This window comes from Aotus nancymaae, unplaced genomic scaffold (assembly GCF_030222135.1).
Source record: "Aotus nancymaae isolate 86718 unplaced genomic scaffold, 86718_ANA_hifiasm-v0.15.2.pri h1tg000002l, whole genome shotgun sequence".
Lineage (NCBI taxonomy): Eukaryota > Metazoa > Chordata > Mammalia > Primates > Aotidae > Aotus > Aotus nancymaae.
Window position 1 is genome coordinate 43715593 of NW_026988413.1, and position 23219 is coordinate 43738811.

Sequence of the window (23219 nt, forward strand, 5' to 3'; positions counted from 1 at the left end):
ATGTAATCCACCACATAAAGGGAACCAAAGACAAAAACCACATCATTATCTCAACAGATGCAGAGAAGGCCTTTGACAAAATTCAACAGCCCTTTATGTTAAAAACTCTCAATAAACTAGGTATTGAAAGGACAAATCTCAAAGTAATAAAAGCTATTTATGACAAACCTACAGCCAACATCATCCTGAATGGGCAAAAACTGGAAGTATTCCCTTTGAAATCCAGCACTAGACAAGGATGCCCTCTCTCACCACTCCTATTCAATATAGTATTGGGAAGTTCTTGCCAGAGCAATTAGGCAAGAAAAAAAATAAAGGGTATTCAATTAGGAAAGGAGGAAGTCAAATAGTCTCTATTTGCAGATGACGTGATTGTATATTTAGAAGACACAATTATCTCAGCCCAAAATCTACTTAAACTGATAAGCAACTTCAGCAAAGTCTCAGGATACAAAATCAGTGTGCAGAAATCACAGGCATTTCTATACACCAATAACAGACTAACGGAGAGCCAAATCATGAGCAAACTCTCATTCAAAATTGCTACAGTGGCAATAAAGTACCTAGGAATACAACTAACAAAGGATGTAAAGAACCTCTTCAAGGAGAACTACAAACCACTGCTCAAGGAAATAAGAGAGGATACAAACAGACAGAGAAACATTCCATGCTCATGGTTAGGAAGAATCAATACCATGAAAACGGTCATACTGCCCAAAGTAATTTATAGATTCAACACTACCTCCATCAAGCTACCTATGACCATCACAGAACTGGAAAAAACCACCTTAAACTTCATATGGCCCAAAAGAGAGCCCACATAGGTAAGACAATCCTAAGCAAAAAGAACGAAGCCAGAGGCCTCACGCTACCTGATTTCAAACTATACTACAAGGTCACAGTAATCAAAACAGCATGGTACTGGTAGCAAAACAGAGATATAGACCAATGGAACAGAACAGAGGCCTCAGAAGCACCATCACACATCTACAACCATCTGATCTTTGACAAACCTGACAAAAACAAGCAATGGGGAAAGGATTCCCTGTTTAATAAATGGTTTTGGGAAAACTGGCTAGCCATGTGCAGAAAGCAGAAACTGGACCCTTTCCTGACACCTTACACTGAAATTAACTCCAGATGGATTAAAGACTTAAACATAAGACCTAACACCATAAAAACCCTAGAAGAGAACCTAGGCAAAACCATTCAGGACATAGGCACAGGCAGGACTTCATGTCTAAAACACCAAATGCATTGGCAACAAAAGCCAAAATAGACAAATGGGACCTAATTAAACTCCAGAGCTTCTGTACAGCAAGGAAACAATCATTAGAGTGAACAGGCAACCAACAGAATGGGAAAAAATTGTTGCAATCTACCCATCTGTCAAAGGGCTACTATCCAGAATCTACAAAGAACTAAAACAGATTTGCAAGAAAAAAAAAACAAACCCATCCAAAAGTAGGCAAAGGATATGAACAGACACTTTTCAAAAGAAGACATAGATGAGGCCAACAAACATGAAAAAATGCTCATCATCACTAGCCATTAGAGAAATGCAAATCAAAACCACATTGAGATACCATCTCGCACCAGTTAGAATGGTGATCACTAAAAAATCTGGAGACAACAGATGCTGGAGAAGATGTGGAGAAATAGGAATATTTTTACACTGTTGGTGGGAGTGTAAAGTAGTTCAACCATTGTGGAAGACAGTGTGGCAATTCCTCAAGGACCTAGAAATAGAAATTCCATTTGACCCAGCAATCCCATTACTGGGTATATACCCAAAGGATTATAAATCATTCTATTTCAAAGACATATGCACATGTATGTTCATAGCAGCACTGTTTACAATAACAAAGACCTGGAACCAACCTAAATGCCCATCAATAACAGACTGGACAAGGAAAATGTGGCACGTACATACCATGGAATACTGTGCAGCCATAAAAAACGATGAGATCTTGTCCTTTGTAGGGACATGGATGAATCTGGAAACCATCATTCTCAGCAAACTGACATAAGAATAGAAAATCAAACATCGCATGTTCTCACTCATAGGGGGGTGTTGAACAATGAGAACACACGGACACAGGGAGGGGAGCACCACACACTGGGGTCTATTGGTGGGGGCAAGGGAAGGACAGCAGAGGGGTAGGGAGATCAGAGAGAGAAAACATGAGGAGAAATGCCAGATGTAGGTGATGGGGGGATGGAGGCAGCAAGCCACATTGCCATGTATGTACCTATGCAACAGTCTTGCATGATCTGCACATGTACCCCAGAACCTTAAGTACAAAATGAAAAAAAAAAGATGCTCAATCTTTCTTATAATTAGAAAAACATCAGATTACCACAATGAAATGCCATTTTGTACTCATAATACTGAGAAAGGTGTAAATGTCTAAGGCAGGAGGATCGTGCTTTGAATTAGTTTTGTGTGCTCAGTATTTGCTAGGTCCTCACTTCCAGTCCAACAGCCACAACACTGTCTAGTCAAATGGCTCCTGGGCTTGGAAGGTGTGAGCTCTGGCCTGTCCTAAATGAAAGCGATGAGCCCAAGGAGCCCCCAGGGACCCAAGGAGAAAGTCCCAGGAGAAAGAGCAGACCAGTACCTGAGGCTTCTAGGGAAAAATTGATCTGTGGAGATCTGTGGTCCCTGGGTAAAGACTGCTATTCTTTCTGTCCCATGAGGAACTTCAGAGAGGTCATGAAGGAATCCAAATCTTCACTGTCCTAAGAGATAGAAGAATAACATTCTTTTGCTGTCATTTTTGTTTTTGTTTGGTTTTGTTTATGGCTTGTATTAATTTTATTTTTTAAACTCCAAGAGCATAGTGTTCAGTTAATCTGAAGGAATGCACATTTATTACAAAGGGCCACAGAAGAATATCACAAGGGAACATCAGTCACATCAGCATAGAACCCAATTTATTTGGAAAGAAAACGGATAAGACCTGGGTTGACAAATAGTGGGAAAGTAGACAGGAGCTCACTACACATGGTTCATACTATCCGTAGTCACATATAAAACATTATCAAAACTGGGAGACATCTTCCATTACAAGATGAAGTCCATGTTTCCTCATTTCCCCAACTATGTCATTATTCAGGAGAGTAGATGTCTCAAAATCCAAAATTGTAGACATATACATATATATATTCATATATATGTTCACATATATATACATGTATATATATACACATGTGTGTATATACATACGTGTGTGTGTATATACATACATGTGTGTGTGTATATATGTGTGTGTGTGTGTGTGTGTGTGTGTGTATTCATAAGTTTTGGATAAGGCCAGGCCATTACCTGTTCAGTGTCTCAAGCCCAAAATACTGAGTTAACTCTTGAAGGAAACAACTTTAAACTGTAATGAATTCAGCTGCTTCAATTTAACAAGCCCTAATAGTTAAGAGCAAGGATATCAGAAAGGTTTTTAATAGTATCTGTCTATAATAAAGGAACAGTTCAGCAGGCTGATGAATACCATCTGGGAGCTGCTTAGCTAAGGAAACAATGAGATGCTGAATGGTACTTAGGACATATTTGTGATATTTAGAGAAAACAGTTGAATTCATCTACTGAAAAACAGATGTGAAAGTAAAGTAAAGGCATTTGAGATATTTAAAATCATTTTTCTAAGTAATCCTTGGATTAGGAGACATTACAACTAAAATTACTGATAAAAATTAGTATGAATGAGAGGACTGCATTTCCTGTCTATGGCATGGGGCCAAAGGATACTCAGTAGAAGTACACAGCCATAAGGGCATTTTTAAGAAAACAAGACAGACAGAAATGAATGCATTAAGCTTTCAACTCATGATGATAATAAAATAAAAGACAAAAAGTTAGAAATGAATTTAAAAAGATAAAAACACAAATAGATTAAATACAAAATAACCCCTCAAAGGCAGACTAGATTAATTAAGATAAAGTTAGCTCATTGAAAAGCCCAATAAAATGCAGCAGCCTCCGTCAGTTCTCTCCAGAGAGAGAAGACCAGAAATAAGAATGCAAACACAGCCAAGGATGCAAATAATAGTTGTGAAACCACAAAAGAATCTATCTAATACTTATATCAGTAAATCTAAAATTTTAGAGGAAAGAATTGTTAGGGATGCATGGATTATTAAAGTAATATCAGAAAAAATGTACAACTGAGTAGCCAAATAGCCATAGAAAAAAATTGAAAACATAATTTTTAAAAGTCTACTCTACAAAAATGGCATCAGTCTCAGAGCATTGTGTGAGTAAGTTCTACAACCGTTAAATGAAAGATTTTGTGTGTGTGTGTGTGTGTGTGTTTTATTTAAATCATTTCATGGCATTGAATTGATATAAACTTTCCTTATTTGTTCCATAAAGCTAGCACAACACCAAATTGAACAGAGACTATCCAAAATAACCATTTTCTAAATCTCACATAAGATTATAAAAGTAAAAATCTTCTTAAAAGGTTACAAATCAAAAGTAGCAGCATATTACAATAATAATATATCATAACCAAGTAGAACTTTTTATAAGAATGAAAGGGTGGGTAAATGATCACATAATAAGAAATGTATTCATTTAATTTCTTGTTTAAATAAACAAAAAATAGAAAATCTATATGATTCATGCAATCATAGGTGCTGAAAAGGGAGTTGATAAAATCCCAAAACTACTCCTGAAATAAACTCAGTGTATTAGTCCAAGATAATAGGATGGATGAATAAATGAAAGCAAGCTTATTAAGGGGTACTGACTTACACAATCACAAGGTGAAGTCCCACAATAGACTGTCTGCAAGCTGAGGAGCAAGGAAGCCGGTCTGAGTCCCAAAAACCTCAAAAGTTGCGAAGCCAACAGTGCAGTCTTCAATCTGTGGCTGAAGGCCCAAGAGCCCGTGGCAAACCACTGGTGTAAGTCCAAGAGTCCAAAAGCTTTTGGAGTCTGATGTTTGAGGGCAGGAAGCATCCAGCACAGTAAAAAGATGAATGCCAGAAGACTCACACAGTCTAGTCCTTCCACGATCCTCTCTGTGCTTGTATTCTAGTTGTGCTGGCAGCTGATTAGATGGTACCAATGCAGATTGAAGGTGGCTCTGCCTCTCCCAGTCCACTGACTGACTCAAATGTTAATCTCCTTTGGCAACACCCTCACATTCACACTCAGAAACAATATTTTGCATCCTTCAACCCAAACAAGTCAATCCTTAATATTAACCATCACACTCAGTAATTTAGGAATAGCATGAGAATGGGAATAGAATTAAAATAGCATGAGAATTTTTGCACATTGATTTTGCATCCTGTGATTTTGCTGAAGTTGCTTATCAGCTTAAGAAACTTTTGTGCTGGGCTTAAGAAGCTCAACGCCATTGAGACGATGAGTTTTCTAGATGCAGAATCCTGTCATCTGAAAACAAAGATAGTTTGACTTCCTCTCTTCCTATTTGAATACGCTTTATTTATTTTTCTTGACTGATTGCCCTGGCCAGAACTTTCAATATTATGCTGAATAAGAGTGGTGAGAAAGGGCATCCTTGTCTTGTGCTGGTTGTCAAGGGGAATGCTTCTAGCTTTTGCCTATTCAGTATGGTGACATTGGCTGTAGGTTTGTCATATATGGTTCTCATTATTTTGAGGTATGTTCCTTCAATACCTAGTTTATTGATATATTTTTAAAATGAAGGGATGTTGAATTTTATAAAGGCGTTTTCTGCATCTATTGAGATAAACGTGGTTTTTGTCTTTAGTTCTATTTATGTGATGAATCACATTTATTGATTTGCCTATGTTGAACCAACCTTGCATCCTGGGATGAAGCCTACTTGATTGTGGTGGATAAGGTTGGGATATGCTACTGGATTCAGTTTGCCAGTATTTTGTTGAGGATTTTTGTATTGATATTCATCAAGGATATTGGCCTGAAGTTTTCTTTTTATTGTATGTCTGCCAGGTTTTGGTATCAAGGTGATGCTGGCCACATAGAATGAGTTAGAGTGGAGTCCCTCCTTTTCAGTTGTTTGGAACAGTTTCGGTAGGAATGGTACCAGCTCTTCTTTGAGTCTCTGGCAGAATTCAGCTGTGCATCCATCTTGTCCTTGGCATTTTTTTGGTTGGTAGGCTATTTATTCCTGCCTCAATTCCGGAACTCAGTATTGGTCTATTTAGGGATTCCATTTCTTTTTGGTTCAGTCTTGGGAGGGTGTATGTGTCCAGGAATTTCTCCATTTCTTCTAGAATTTCTACTTCATTTGCATAGAGGTGTTTATAGTATTCTCTGATGGTTGTTTGTATTTCTGTGGGGTCCTTGATGATATCCTTCTTATCATTTCTAAATGTGTTTGAGTCTTCTCTTTTCTTCTTTATTAGTCTAGCTAGTAGTCACCAAGAGGTCACCAATAGTCACCAAGAGGTTTTACTTACAACCACATTTGGATGCCTAGCTACTCCCATCTCACACCAATCTATCCCCACCTCATCTCCCTAGTCTTGCCCACATACTTATGGGAGTCCCAGAGGTATTCCACATGTGCTCACAAACAAGCCCACTCAAGTCCTTCTCATATGGCCTCTCTGCAAAATTTACTTATTTTGTTAATTTTTTCAAAAAAACAGCTCCTGGATTCATTTATTTTTTGAAAGTTTTTTTTTTTTGTGGCTCTATCTGCTTCAATTCAGTTCTGATCTTGGTTATTTCTTGTCTTCTGCTAGCTTCAAGGTTTGTTTGCTCTTGGTTCTATAGTTCTTTTAGTTGAGATGTTAAGTTGTTAACTTGAGATCTTTCTAGCTTTTTGATGTAGGCATTTAGTGCTATACATTTCTCTCTTAACACTGCTTTAGCTGCATTCCAGAGATTTTGGTATGTTGTATATTTGTTCTCATTAGTTTCAAAGAGCTTGATTTCTGCCTTAATTTCATTATTTACCCCAAAGTCACTAGGAGCAGATTGTCCAATTTCCATGTAGTTGTTGGGTTTGGAGTAAATTTCTTAATCTCAAGTTCTAATTTGATTGCACTGCTGTCTGAGAAGCTGTTTGTTATGATTATGATTTCTGTTCTTTTGCATTTGCTGAGGAGTGTTTTACTTCCAATTATGTGATCAATTTTAGAGTAAGTGCCAGGTGGTGATGAGAAAAATGTATATTCTGTTGTTTTGGGTTGGAGAGTTCTGTAGATATCTATTAGGCCCACTTGATCCTGAGCTGAGTTCAGGATGTAGGTTAGGGAACTTGATCCTGATTCTCTTTTCTCTATTCTTGTCTACCTGTCTTAATTTAGAAAATCAGTCTTCAACCTCTGAGAGGCTTTCCTCTGCTTGGTCTATTCTGCTATCAATACATGCAATTGTATTGTGACATTCTTGTGTGTTTTTCAGCTCTAATGGGTCAGTTATGTTACTCTCTAAAATGGCTATTTTGCCTGTCAACTCCTGTATTATTATAATTCTTAGCTTCTTTGTGTTGGGTTACAACATGCTTCAGTAGCTCAGTGATATTCGTTATTATCCACAATGTGAAGCTTACTTCTGTCATTTCAGCCATCTCAGCTTCAGCACAGTTCTGAACTCTTGCTGGAGAGGTGTTATGGTCATTTGGAGGAAAAAGGGCACTCCAGCTTTTTGCGTTTTCAGCATTTTTGCATTGATTCTTTCTCAACTTTGTAGGCTTATTACTCTTGGATCTTTGAGGTTGCTGACATTTGGATTAGGTTTTTGTGGATTTTTTTGTTGCTGATGATGTTGTTTTCTGTTTGTTTTTCTTTTAATAGTCTGGCCTCTTTTCCGTAGGACTGCTATGGATTTCTGGGGTCCACTCCAGACCCTAGTTGCCTAGGATTTTCCCATACCTGGAGGTATCACCAGGGAAGACTGTGAAACAGCAAAGATGGCAGCCTGCCCTTTCTTCTAGAAGCTTTGTCCCACAGTGATACTGACCTATTGCTGGCCCAAATGTGTCTGTAGGAGATAGCTGGAGACTCCAGTTGGGAGGTCTCACCCAGTCAGAAGGAACAGGATGAGGGACCTGCTTAAAGAAGCAGTCTGACTGATTTTTGTTAGAGCAATTATGCTGTGCTGGGGATCCCTTCAGCCCCTAATCATTTTGGGTTCTCCAAGGCCCATAAACTGGAACAGCTGAGAAGCCCCAACAGCCAAAGTGGTGGCCTGCCCCACCCCTCAGGCACTCCAACCTAGAGAGAAATTAGAGCTCTGTCACCCCCATAAAACACTGGTGGGGGTGGCCAGAGGCCCTGACTGGGAGGACCTACCCTGCAAAGTGGAGTGGATCAGTGTCCTGCTTAAAAGAAATAGTCTGGCCATACCTCAAAAAAACAGCTGTGTCATGGTGAAGAACCACCTCTGCCCCTTTGGCTTGGACCCTCCAAAGCCCTAAGACTGTAATAGCTGAATTGTACAACCAACCCAGGTGGCAGCCCTCCATCCCAGGGAGAGATCAGAGCTCTGTCCATAATACATGTGGACAGATGTGGCTGTAGGGCCCAGCTAGGCGGTCTTGCACAGTGAGGAGGAATGGATAGGGATCCCATTTAAAGAAGCAGTCTGGCCACAATCTAACAAAGCTGCTGTGCTGTGCTGCTTGGGGAACCCTTCCTTGTCTGGACCATCTGGACTTTCCAAAGCCAGCAGGCCAGAATGGTTGAGCTGACCAAACAGCAGAGATGGTGCTTACCCTTCTCCCTGGGGACTCTGTCCCATTTCAGGCAGGCTCCATCCTGTTGCTGGTGGCTGGCTGGAATGCCAAGCCAGTGGGTTTGTGTTGTGAGGTGTTGTGAAACTGGGGCCTACAAAATGACGCCACTTAGCTCCCTGGATTCTGCCGTCTTCCTGGGAGTATGTGCAGAACTCCCACCTTGACTACATTGCAGACACTTTCTTTGGGGTTCCTGGGGATGAAATATGTAAAGCTCCTGGGTTTCTGCGCATGCCTGAGCAGACTCCACACAGCTCTGTGTGTGTTGAACCCAAGGCTCTGGTGGTGTGGGCTCACGAGGATATCTCCTGATCCTTGGGTTACAAAGATCCATGAGAGAAGTGGGGTTTCCCAAGCCTTGGAATAAACATCATAAGAAATGTGTCAGACCTATGAAAAAATTAAAACTTTATTTAAAAATGTTTAAAGACTTGATTAAGTAGAACATCACACTATGCACACGTTTCTAGATACACTATTTTTTCCAGTTGTATAAGTAGGGCAAATTATTTAACCTCTTTATGTGTTCTTTCCCTTGTCTGTGAAATGAAAACAGTACATATTTCATTGAGTTGTTATATGGATTAAATTAGTTAACTTATTTAAAGTATAGTGTCATTGTTTGCCATGATTAGTAATAAAAACTTCTCAATCTATATAATTTTAATGCAGTTTTAAATAAAATGCCAAAAATATTTTTATGGATCATGAAAAATTAACTCCTTAGTTCATCTGCAAATACAAATGTTAAAAATTACCTATGAAAATTTATGAGTATGACAGGGAGTTTGCCCTACATCTATTTGAAAGCATACTGTGAAAAACTTTGGTGACTCAAACAGTGTAGTATTCATTAAAACAATAAACATCATTTAATGAATAAAGAATACAATAAAATAAAAGATCTAAACAGATTCTTTTATCTGAATATGTGGGACTTGGTGTGAGATAAATGTAACATTTCAAATCCATGGAAAAAGAATAGACTATTCAAATAATTTAGTTGAAACTAATAACTATCCATTATATATTTATCCAACACCAAATATAAATTCCAGATGCAGTCTCTACTTCAATGAAAAACCACAACTATAAAAGCATTAGAAGAAAATATAGGGAAATAAGTATATAACTTTGAGAGGGAGGCATTGCAAAGTATATTGGTCAGAGTTCACTTGAAGATAACAGAAATTATTCTACCTGGCTTAAGCAGAAAACAATTTAACACAGAGAGCCTAATTCTGAGAAGACTGACAGAAAGAATTGAAGGACCATGATTTAAGTAGAACTTTCAGAAAAGATTTCCAAATTTCACACAGATCTGGGCACCAAAATAAACAGTAACTCTTCTGTGATCAGAAAACTCCAACATCAGGAAGCTGGGGAATCCATTAACATTAAGACCACTCTACCTTAACCCTTCCATATTAGCCAAATGAATTCCCATCTACTGGATTTCTTGATAGCCATGAAAGTAAAGATAGAAAATGGGACTTCTACTACTGCTGCCTCTGAAAATCCAATGCACCTGCCACTCTGCTTGCCTGTGGAAATAGCTAGAATAGCAAAGGCATAGATGTACTCCTCACTTCCACCTTCTAAATGTTGGCAGGCAGGGGATTGTCTGCTAGATATCAGTTTACATGTAAAATTCAAGCTCTGATGGATTTTGTGAAATTTAGCCTTTCCACATTCTAGTCTTTCTACTTTATAGCCTCTAGCATGAAGTAAAACATACTGTAAGGGGGCTGGAAATTTACCAAGGGAGTCAGTTTGCAATTCCTTGTACAATAAGAAAGAAAACTCAGAAGCTATAAAAGGGAAGATTGATGAATAAACTACATAAATTTAAACTTTGATATAGTAAAATAAGTCATAAAAAAGTAAAATAAACCAAAATGATAACAATAAACAAGTAATATACTGGGGAAAAATGTTTGCAATATATAGAGCAGATGACCATGAATGCTTATAATGTATAAAGATGACTACATCACTAAGGAAAAAAACACAATAGAAAGATGAATAGAGTATCAGAACAAACAATGAATAGAAAAAGAAATATGCATGAATGATAAACATATGGAAGGATTCTGAACCTAACCAGTTAAGAGTGAAATGCATATTAACACAAGGCAATATGATTTTGAACAATCAGACTAGAAAAAAAATTATTTAGTTGCCGGCATACAGTGTTGATGGAAGTATTCATTACTATTATCTTCCAGACAGCCATTTGTCAAAATTTCTGACATATGTCAAAATTTTAAACATACATGCCATTTAACTGAATGTTTCACTTCTAGTAATCAGACTTCCAGAAAACTACTTAATAAGGCATCTTTTGTGATCCTGAAAAATGGAGACAACCTAAATGCTTTCATCAAAAGAAAATAGTGTTAAATAATTTAGGCACAGTCATTCTATGAAAATAATAAGTAATCAGCTTTTTATAGCTATATCTATTTATTCCTGGAAATAGACACAAGATTTCAGTACAGGGACAGATCAATTGTTACTTATTGTAATCACATCAGTTCCCAAGGGTGTTTTGTGTCTCTATCTCCTTCAGTTCTGCTCTGATCTTAGTTATTTCTTATCTTCTGCTAGCTTTTGAGTTTTTTGATCTTGCTCCTCTAGCTCTTTCAATTTTGATGATAGATGTCGATTTTAGATCTTTCCTTGCTTCTCATGTGGGCATTTATTGCTATAAATTTTCCTCTAGACACTGCTTTAAATGTGTCCCAGAGATTCTGGTACGTTGTGTCTTCATTCTTGTTGGTTTCAAAAAACATCTTTATTTCTGCCTTCATTTCATTGTTTATCCAGTCAACATTCAACAGCCAGTTGTTCAGTTTCCATGAAGTTGTGCAGTTCTGAGTTAGTTTCTTAATCCTGAGTTCTAATTTGATTGCACTGTGGTCTGAGAGACTGTTATGATTTCCTTTCTTTTGCATTTGCTGAGGAGTGATTTACTTCCAATTATGAGGTCAATTTTAGAGTAGGTGTGATGTGGTGCTGAGAAGAATGTGTATTCTGTGGATTTGGAGTGGAGAGTTCTGTAGATGTCTATTAGGTTTGCTTGGTCCAGATCTGAGCTCAAGTCCTGCATATCCTTATTAATTTTCTGTCTCATTGATCTATCTAATATTGACAGTGGAATGTTAAAGTCTCCCACTATTATTGTGTGGGAGTCCTTGTAAGTGGTTAAGAACTTGCTATATGTATCTGGGTGCTCCTGTATTGGGTGCATATATATTTATGATCGCTAGCTCTTCTTGTTGCATTGAGCCTCTTACCATTATGTAATGCCCTTCTTTGTCTCTTTTGATCTTTGTTGGTTTAAAGTCTATTTTATCAGAGACTAGGATTGCAACTCCTGCTTACTTTTGCTCTCCATTTGCTTGGTAAATCTTCCTCCATCCTTTTATTTTGAGTCTATCTATATCCTTGCATGTGAGATAGCTTTCCTGGATACAGCACACCAATGAGTTTTGACTTTTTATCCAATTTGCCAATGTGTGTCTTTTGATTGGGCATTTAGCCCATTTACATTTAAGGTTAATATAGCTATGTGTGAATTTGATTCTGCCATTTTGATGCTAGCTGGTTGTTTTGCCCATTAGTTGATGCAGTTCCTTCATTGTGTCAATGCTCTTTACCATTTGGTACATTTTTGGAGTGGCTGGTATTGGTTGTTCATTTCTATGTTGAGTGCTTCTTTCAGGAGCTCTTGTAAGGCAGGCCTGGTGGTCACGAAATCTCTCAGCAATTGATTGATCATAAAGGATTTTATTTCTCCTTCGCTTATGAAGTTTAGTTTGGCTGGATATGAAATTCTGGGTTGAAAGTTATTTTCTTTAAGGATGTTGAATATTGGCCCCCACTCTCTTCTGGATTGTAGTATTTCTGCTGAGAGATCCACTGTGAGTCTGGTGGGCTTTCCTTTGTGGGTAACCCAACCTTTCTCTCTGGCTATCCTTAGCATTTTTTTCTTTATTTCAACCCTGGTGAATCTGAGGATTATGTGCCTTGGGGTTACTCTTATTGAGGAATATCTTTGTGATGTTCTCTGTATTTCCTGGACTTGAATATTGGCCTGCCTTGTTAGGTTGGGGAAGTTCTCCTGGATAATATCCTGTAGAGTGTTTTCCAGCTTGGATTCATTCTCTCTGTCACATTCAGGTACACCTATCAATTCAGGTAGATTAGGTCTTTTCCCATAATCCCATATTTCTTGGAGGCTTTGTTCATTTCTTTTCACTCTTTTTTCTCTAATCTTGCCTTCTCATTTTATTTCATTGAGTTGATCTTCAATCTCTGATATTCTTTCTTCTGCTTGGTGGACTTGGCTATTGAAACTTGTGTATGCTTCACGAAGTTCACGTGTTGTGCTTTTCAGCTCCATCAAGTCATTTATATTCTTCTCTAAGCTGTTTATTCTTGTTAGCATTTCATCAATCCTTTTTACAACATTCTTAGTTTCTTTGCATTGGGCTAGAACATGTTCTTTTAGCTCAGAGAAGTTTGTTATTACCCACCTCCTGAAGCCTGTTTCTATCAATTTATCAGACCCATTCTCCATCCAGCTTTGTCCCCTTGGTGGTGAGGAGTTCTGATCCCTTGGAGGAGGAGAGACATTCTGGTTATTGGTGCTTTCATCCTTTTTGAGCTGATTTCTTCTCATCTTTGTGGATTTATCTACCTGTGGTCTTTGTAGTTGGTGAATTTTGGATGGGGATTCTTTATATATATATATTTTTTATTGCATTTTAGGTTTGGGGGTACATGTGAAGAACATGCAGGATTGTTGCATAGGTACATACATGGCAATGTGGTTTGCTGCCTTCCTCCTCATCACGTATATCTGGCATTTCTCCCCATGTTATCCCTCCCCAACTCCCCATGCCCCCACTTTCCCTCCTGTAGTTCCCCGCAACAGACCTCAGTGTGTAATGCTCCCCTCCCTGTGTCCATGTGTTCTCATTGTTCAACACTTGCCTATGAGTGAGAACATGCAGTGTTTGATTTTATGTTCTTGTGTCAGTTTGCTGAGAATGATGGTTTCCAGATTCATCCATGTCCCTACAAAGGACATGAACTCATCGTTTTTTTGATGGCTGCATAGTATTCCATGGTGTATATGTGCCACATTTTCCCTCCCCTGTCCAGTCTATCATCGATGGGCATTTGGGTTGGTCCCCAGTCTTTGCTATTGTAAACAGTGCTGCAATGAACATTCGTGTGCATGTGTCCTTATAATAGAATGATTTATAATCCTTTGGATATATACCTAGTAATGGAATTCCTGGGTCAAATGGAATTTCTATTACTAGGTCCTTGAGGAATTGCCACACTGTCTTCAACAATGGTTGAACTAATTTACACTCCCACTAACAGTGTAAAGTGTTCCTATTTCTCCACATCCTCTCCAGCATCTGTTGTCTCCAGATTTTTTAATGATTGCCATTCTACCTGGCATGAGATGGTATCTCAATGTAGTTTTGATTTGCATTTCTCTAATGGCCAGTGCTGATGAGCATTTTTTCATATGTTTGTTGGCCTCATATATGTCTTCTTTTGTAAAGTGTCTGTGATAGCCTTTGCCCACTTTTGAATGGGCTTGTTTGTTTTTTTCTTGTAAATCTGTTTTAGTTCTTTGTAGATTGTGGATATCAGCCCTTTGTCAGATGGATAGATTGCAAAAATTTTTTCCCATTCTGTTGGTTGCCTGTTCACTCTAATGATTGTTTCTTTTGCTGTGCAGAAGCTCTGGAGTTTAATTAGATCCCATTTGTCTATTTTGGCTTTTGTTGCCAAAGCTTTTGGTGTTTTAGTCATGAAGTCCTTGCCTATGCCTATGTCCTGAATGGTTTTGCCTAGGTTCTCTTCTAGGGTTTTTATGGTGTTAGGTCTTATGTTTAAGTCTTTAATCCATCTGGAGTTAACTGTAGTGTAAGGTGTCAGGAAAGGTCCAGTTTCTGCTTTCTGCACATGGCTAGCCAGTTTTCCCAACACCATTTATTAAACAAGGAATCCTTTCCCCATTGCTTCTTTTTGTCGCACAAACATCAGACGGTTGTAGATATATGCCATGGCTTCTGAGGCCTCTGTTCTGTTCCATTCATCTATATCTCTGTTTTGGTACCAGTACCATGCCATTTTGATTACTATAGCCTTGTAGTATAGTTTGAAGTCAGGTAGTGTGATGCCTCCAGCTTTGTTATTTTGCTTAGAATTGACGTGACTATGCGGGCTCTCTTTTGATTCCATATGAAGTTTAAGGTGTTTTTTTCCAGTTTTGTGAAGAAGTTCATTGGTATCTTGATAGGGATAGCATTGAATCTATAAATTATTTTTGGCACTATGGCCATTTTCACGATATTGATTCTTCCTAACCATGAGCATGGAATGTTTGCCTATCTGTTTGTGTCCTCTCTTATTTCATTGAGCAGTAGTTTGTAGTTCTCCTTGAAGAGTTCCTTTACATTCTTTGTTAGTTGTATTCCTAGGTATTTTATTCTCTTTGTAGCAATTCTGAATGGCAGTTCATTCTTGATTTGGCTCTCTTTAAGTCTGTTATTTGAGTATAAGAATGCTTGTGATTTTTGCACATTGATTTTGTATCCTGAGACTTTGCTGAAGTTGCTTATCAGTTTCAGGAGATTTTGAGCTGAGACATGGGGTCTTCTAAATATACAATCATGTCATCTACAAATAGAGACAATTTGACTTCCTCCTTTCCTAATTGAATACCCTTTTCAGATGGGGTTTCTGAGTGGACATCCATTTTGTTGATGATGAAGTTATTTCTTTCTGTTTTTTGTTTTCCTTCTACCAGTCAGGCCCCTCTGTTGTAGAACTGCTGGAGGTCCACTCCAGACCCTGTTTGCCTGAGGGTCACCTGTGGCAGCTGCAGAACAATAAGTGTTGCTGCCAGTTTCTTCTTCTGTTATCTTTGTCCCAGAAGGATACCTGCCAGAAGTCAGCCTGAGCTCTCCTTTATGAGGTGTCTCTTTGGATATATGGGGGTTGGGGAGCTGCTTGAGGAGACAGTCTGTCCCTTCTAGGAGCTCAAGTGCTATTCTAGGCATTTCATTGGGTTGGCCTGTGTTGTCCAATTTATGTTGATGAGGATGTGTATAAAATGTATATACTGTGGAATGGCTAAGTTCATTAATTCATTAACTCACATATTTATCATCTTCTTATGATGACAACACTTAAAATCTACTTTCTTAATGATTTTCCAGTATATAATACATCATTATTAACTATAATCACTATGTTATACAATAATCTCTTAAACTTATTTCTCCTATCTGACTGAACTTTAGTATCTTTTGGCCAACATCTTCCCAGTCTCCCATCCCCAGGCCCAGCCTCTGCAACCGCCATTCTGCTCTCTGCTTCTATGAGTTTGACATTTTTGGATTGCACATATAAGTGAGATTGCACAGGGCTTGTCTTTCTGTACCTGGCTTATTTCACTTAACAGTAAATAATAAATGGATCATGCTTACCATTTATAATCAATTAATTTATATTTAATGCAAATGATTGCTCTCACTAGAAGAATAGTTAGATCTTTCCAAATCCGTTTGCTTAAAAGAGATTTCCCCAACATAGCTTCCCATTCGTTTCCTTGGATCATGTTTTCAGATGTCCATAGGTGTTAGCTATTCTCCTTCCTACAAGGAAACTAAACTCAAAACACAGACTGACTTTCAGGTGGGGCTGAAATGACATGTTCAGTGACCCCCAATTCCCAAATTATTTCTTTCTGTATTTACTGATGGTGATAGGAGTCAGGGAGAATAATTGATATACTGGATCCCAAGTGTGAGTGCAATTTGCAGGCAGGCCAGGAAAGTCCACTCTGATGGAACAGTCTATGCGGATAATTCTCAGGCCTCTCTGGAGGTAGTGTAGATATACACAACCTATGGACTTCTCAACCCCCATAGTTTCTCCAGTTATAGATTTAACAAGGAGAGGAAAAGAAAGTGACATTTTAGGACTCTAATTCTAGTAACTGATATAGTTTGGATGTGTGTTCTCACCCAAATCTGATATTAAAATGCAATCCCCAGTGTTGAAAGTGGGACCTGGTGAAAGGTGATTGAGTTGTGGAGGCAGATTTCTCATGAATGGTTTAGCACCATTCCCCTTGATACTTTTCTGTCAATAGCGAGTGAGCTGTCTCGAGATCTGGTTGTTTAAAAGTATGTAGCACCCTCCCTGCTCCCTCTGTTGCTCCTGTTTTCACCATGTAATTTTACCTCTCCCTTTTCATCTTCCATCATGATTGTAAGCTTTCTGAGGCCTCCCAGAAGCAGATGACAGTACTCTGCTTCCTGTACAATGTGCAGAACCATGAACCAATTAAACCTCATTTCTTATAAATTACCCGGCCTCAGGTATTTCTTTGTAGCAATGTGAGAATTGACTAATATAATTTTTTACAAATATTCCTAAGCAAAACTCAAATGATATTTTCTAAATGCTGTCTCTTGACTATCTCACCTTAGAGGGTAAAGCTCCTGCCACTTTATCTTTCCAACTCAAAGTCATTTGTAGTTCATTAATTATTAGGGACCTATTTCATTCAACTCTTACTTGGAGCTCCTAATTAATTATTTCATGACTCTGGAATATAAACTATATAAGCATATGTAAACATCAACTTAAAAAGGAGGCCTTTCAACAATTTTCTCACATGGGCAAGTTTAAGAATTGTACCATAAAGGTGCCTGAAATGTGTAAGGCTAACAAGAATCTTTAAAGGGAAGAAGTTAAAGGTAGTTCTATTAAGTACCTATTAGATTTGCTTGAGAATACAATCTAGATATTAGGATACCTTCTTTCTGCCTTACATGCCCAAGTCCATCTTCTTTAAAATGACTCATTAGACTACACAGGGGTACTCCATGAGACTGGCTTCTAAGTGACCAGAGTGTATAAGGTGGTTCTTGGTGGAAGAATGAAAATTCCTGGTGCCTGCTGCTGCTTGCAGCCATATGCTGGTTCTGCACACTGTTTCAGAGCTGTACTCTGAGTTCTTCTGAGTCTGTATCCAAATTCCAGAGCCTGTGTTGCATGGCTATTAAGCTAAACGTCTATCAGAATCCCAATACCTACATCCAGAATTAAATACAATATTTTATGTGCAATTTTGCTTGTGTATATTTCTCAGGATAAAGGACAATAGATTTTTCTGTGTTCTCACTGCATGTTGAATTGTAATCCCCCATTGAGGGAGGGACCTGGTGTCAGGTGACTGGATTATGGGGGTGGATTTCCCCCTGGCTGTTCTGGTTATAGTTAGTGAGTTCTCACAATATCTGGTTGTTTGAAAGTGTGTAGCACTTTCTCTCTTTCTGTCTCTGTCTCTCTCCTGCTAGCCATGCGAGGATGTGCTTGCTTCACCTATGCCTTCTGCCATGATTGTAAGTTTCCTGAAGCCTCCTCAGAAGCAGAAGCCTGTATATCCACAGAACCATGAGATGATTGAAACTGTTTTTTTAATAAGTTACCCAGTTTCAGGTAGTTCTTTATAGCCATGCAAGAACAAACTAATATACCACTAATTTTCATTATCTTTGCTATCATAGTTCCTGAATTCTCTCTGGTTTAATCTATCACTTTGCTTTAACTCAGGCTTCAGGGTTCACCCATACTTAGAAGAACAACCTCTCTGGCACATCCAAACAGCACATCTCATTCCAGGCCTTAACTAATCTTAGCCATAGTCTCTGGGCACTTTTCTGTCTCACTACCTTCCTGTGCCTCCCTCCTTCTTTGTACACATTGCTATAAGTATTTATCGTTGCTCCCACCCAACGTGAATATGCAAATCCCTATTTCAACTAAATGTGCGGATCTTTAACCCAGTTCTTATGATTCTACTCATTATAAAACTGTTTTCTCTCACTGATATTATCCTAAATAAATCCTATTCACTTGCCATTCCATGCTAGTGAAAAAAAGTGTGTGTGCACGTGCACACGCGTGTGTGTGTATGTAATAAAAACTTTAAGTACTTTAATACAATACATTGTAGTTGGCCTGTAGAATTGGTCAGAAAAAGGACTTCTTTTTACTAAATGTTTGTGTTGTTGAACATAACATAAACCAACCAGGAAGGGGATTTTGTAACTGCAGTCACAGTCTGTAAATGAATTCTTGAGACTGGGCAACAGCTATAGGAAAATGGGGCCCCTCAGGCATAGCAGGCAACTATGAGGAAAACTCTACTAAATTTTAGTATTGGAATAAGCATGTAGATGACCTGAAGGCCCTATCTGTAGAAATGAGCTATTTTGTTCCAAACTCAATAGGAAGTGTACCTTTAAATTCAGTAAATGGTCATACATAGTTTTCTCTGATTTCTGGCCTATGTGTACTATACAAATGATATTCTGTGTTGCCAGAATGAGTATTTCTCCCAAAGATAGAAGCCATATGATCAGATGATTAAAATGGAATAATATGCTATAATTATATATATTCACAAATTATAATAATTATCTTATTTTAAATAATGTCTTTGTTTTAGACAGAATTCTAAGATAGAGCCCCAAGATTCCTGTCCTCTAGTTATTCAATCAAATACTATTCAGGTGCTGCTGTAAAGAGATTTTGAAGATTTTAAAGTTCCAAATTGGTTGACCTTAAGCTACAGAGAATCACATGAGTCCTTTAAAAGCAGCATTTTCTCTGGCTGGTAGTGGAGGATGAAATCAGAGAGATTTGAAGCCTGGAAATAATTTGATGCAAAATTACTGACTTTGAAGACAGAAGAGGTTCGCATGCAAGGACCAAAGAGTAACCTCTAAAAGCTAAGAGAGACTCACAGCCAACAGCCAGCAAGGAAACTGTGACCTCAGTCCCACAATGGCAAGGAATTAAAGTCTACCAACAACCTGAATGAGCCTCCCAAGGCCAACACCTTGATTTCCACCTTTTGAGACTGTAAACAGCGAACTCATTCAAGTCATGCCAAATTTCTGACCTACAGAACTGTTACTTAATAAATTAATGTTGTTCAGGCCACTAACTTTGTAGACAATTGTTGCACAGCAATAGATAACTAATACACTATCCTGATGTACTATGCTTCTTTTGTCTCTAATGTTTTCTTGCATGTTTGTACAAAGATTCAAAATCTGACTGACAAAGTGAAACAGTAAGGCCACCAGGTAACCATCAGAAGAGCTCTGTTGACTATTCCAAAGATCATTTGTTGAGTTATGATGATCTGTGTAGGAAGATGACTCACTCAGCTTTAATAACAAGCCAAAATAGAAGCATCAGTAGAACCATCTAACCAAAATGACTAACAATCATTTTCTAGATTGCAGTGCACATTAGGAAGTTTTAACATAGGTCTCTGATGAAGTTATTTTTATAGCACAAAATTTTGCAATAAAAGCAAGTGATTGTGAAAACAAAGGGCAAAACTACACTGGATGATTCCATGGAAACCTAAGACTGAGTTCATACCTACAGGCATGCAAATTTGGTTTTATCACTGCCACTTAGCCCATCTCAACATTGTTTGGCTGAGCTTACTTTTATCCAGCTTTCTTCCTCCCTCTCAATAGAACAAATATAATTGGAGGATAAGGAAAATGGTAGTCCATGGGGACCACAGAGAAAGTATATTAATGAGAATTCCACTGGGAAAGCAGTACAAAGCTGCCTCTACTCACAGTCTGGAAACAGCTCAGCATGATTCTCTGATTAAAAATTAATCAAGTGAATAAGACCCTGCAATACAAAACAGCAAAAGAAAATTAAACATCTCCCTAGGGGAAAGCCTACAAGTCATAAAAAAAATTTAAAAATAAAACTGAATATTTACAAATACCATTTACAAACTTAAGGTTGTTGATGATATGTACTTATAAAATATATGTTTTATTGCATTTCAGGTTCTGGGGTACATGTGAAAAAAAAAGGAAGCTTAATATAGTGGGGAGGAGTGTTAGCTGTCTGTAGGTGTATGTCTGTGTGTGTGAATGTGCACAAGCGTGTTGGGGAGAATAGTAAAGATGAAGTCGGAGAGGAAAGCAGGGGCCAAATTATGTCCCCTTAAAGGTAATCTCATTGTGGCAAAGTGTGTTGGTAAACTTTCTCAGGGCTGTTATTCAAAGGGCTCTGATCATATCAAGACAATAAGGCTGGATACTGTGACAAGGTGTGTTTTAAGGACATCAAGGTTTTCTAACAGCTTAACACTTCTTGATACAGCAGTTTCTGTGTACATTCAGAAAAATATGACTCTTTTGTTTCTCTTTTTTTCTATATAACATGAAAGAGTCCATTTTTCTCACCACTTTCAGGTGAGATTGGTACAGCAGATAGTGATCCATAAAGACAGCTACAATGTACCTTGGCATGTTGCCAATATTGTCAGACTTCCAACTCACAATATTTGTAGACTTTAGAAGTCATGGTTTAATGTTCACCCAGGGCAACAATCTCTTGTAAGTTTTACATTTTCTTTTGGTGGGGGGCATCATCAGATAGAACCTCAACTTCCCATTAGATGGCTTACTCCAAATTTAACAAGCCAAGCTTATCCAGTTCAAGGTGGAGCTTTTCTGGACTGAAAATTTGAGCTATAGTTCTAGAAATTAATAATTTGGTATAAGGAAAATAGATGGAAAAGATCATCCAAGATATACAATAAAGAGGAAAGAAAGTTTGAAGGTAAGAGAAATATTTGACTTGTTAATAAGGAAGTAACTGATGGCATTCAAGGGAAAGAGTGATGTTGATATCTGGACCAATAAAAGTTAATTAACCTCTAGTGAATTGAGGGATTATATAGGTATCAGGCTTAGCCTATTTCACTTGCTCTTCCAGAACAAATGTATTCTCCACTCTGCTCTTCTCTGCTCTGTGCCTGGGGACTGGCTTGTTGATGAATTGCATCATGGGCTGTGTTGCCCTCTGGCTTACAGTTGAGTTCAGCCAATGGGAGGCACTAGTAGATCAAAGTGAGGAAGAGAACGTGAGACTAGGGTAGCTTTTTCTCTGGGTATTGTTTAGCTCTTTCCTTCTACCAAAGACCGCAACTCCCACCATATTAACTCTGCTCTTTCTATCCTCGCTCTCTCTCTCTGTGTGTGTGTGTGTGTGTGTGTGTGTGTCTCGTCTCTCATATATGTGTATATCATATATCAGTTTACTTCCTTTTCTTGCTGCCTCAGATGTAGGAAGTAATGACTCCCTTCTGTTGCTAGCTTTATCTTTCCTTACCCATCCTTTTTGATCTTGCCTACCCTGCCTACATCTTTGTAAATGGTCCTTTTATTAAATTCTTCTCTATTCTTCGGTTTAAGTGGGCCATTCATTTCCTGTCTGGATCCTAACTGATACAGCCTGCCATAGACTGCATGCTTCTTACATTAGCATCGGAGAGCTAGCCTGACTTTCAGAGGTAGTTAAGACAGTAACAATTTTTGGTAACAATTAGATAGAAATTACAGATAAAGGTGATGGGGAGGAAGGCAGCAAACCACATTGCCATGTATGTACCTATACAACAATCTTGCACATTCTTCACATGTACCCCAAAACCTATAATGCAATGAAATATATATTTTAAAAAAAGAAAGAAAAGAAATTACAGTGCACTAAATGTATTCAGATATTATCTCACTTCTCATTCTTTATCCATGACCATTAAAATGTAGATCTCACCTGCTCTAATGGAATAATAATTATAGATGATAAATGTAAATATGGATATTTACTACCAGATCCAAGTCTAAATCATATTCGTAAGAATTCAAGGCTGGGCATGGTGTCTCACACCTGTAATGCCAGCACTTTGGGAGGCCGAGGCAGGGGGATCATCTGAGGTCAGGAGTTCAAGACCAGCATGGCCAATATGGTGAAACCCTATCTCTACTAAAAATACAAAATTAGGTGTGGTAGAGCATGCCTGTATTCCCAGTTACTTGGGAGGCTGAGGCAGGAGAATTGCTTGAACACAGGAGGTAGAGGTTGCAGTGAGCTGAGATCACACCACTGCACTCCAGCCTGGTCAACTAGAGTGAAACTTGATCTCAAAAAATAAAAATAAAAATTTAAGAACACAAATTTTGTGCTCTCTTCGGCACCACATATACTAAAATTGGAATGATACAGAGAAGATTAGCATGGCCCCTGCGCAAGGATGACATGCAACTTCGTGAAGTATTCCATATTTTTAGCCCAGGTCCAGATGGATTCACAGCCAAATTCTACCAGACTTACAAAGAGGAGCTGGTACCATTCCTTCTGAAACTATTCCAAATAATCCAAAAAGAGGGAATCCTTCCCAAATCATTTTATGAGACCAACATCATACTCATACCAAAACCTGGCAGAGACTCAGCAAGAAAAGAAAACTCCCAGCCAATATCCATGATGAACATAGATGCAAAAATCTTCAATAAAATGCTGGCAAACTGATTGCAACAGCACATCAAAAAGCTTATCCACCAT

General features: G+C 38.3%; 1 non-coding gene across 1 annotated transcript; it reads left to right on the top strand.

Annotated features, from left to right (window-relative positions):
- The first annotated feature begins 22836 nt into the window (after nucleotides 1-22836).
- LOC135274612 (U6 spliceosomal RNA) lies at nucleotides 22837-22943 on the top strand. Its single transcript, XR_010342402.1, has one exon. It is a non-coding gene; the product is annotated as a U6 spliceosomal RNA (small nuclear RNA).
- The last annotated feature ends 276 nt before the right edge of the window (nucleotides 22944-23219 follow it).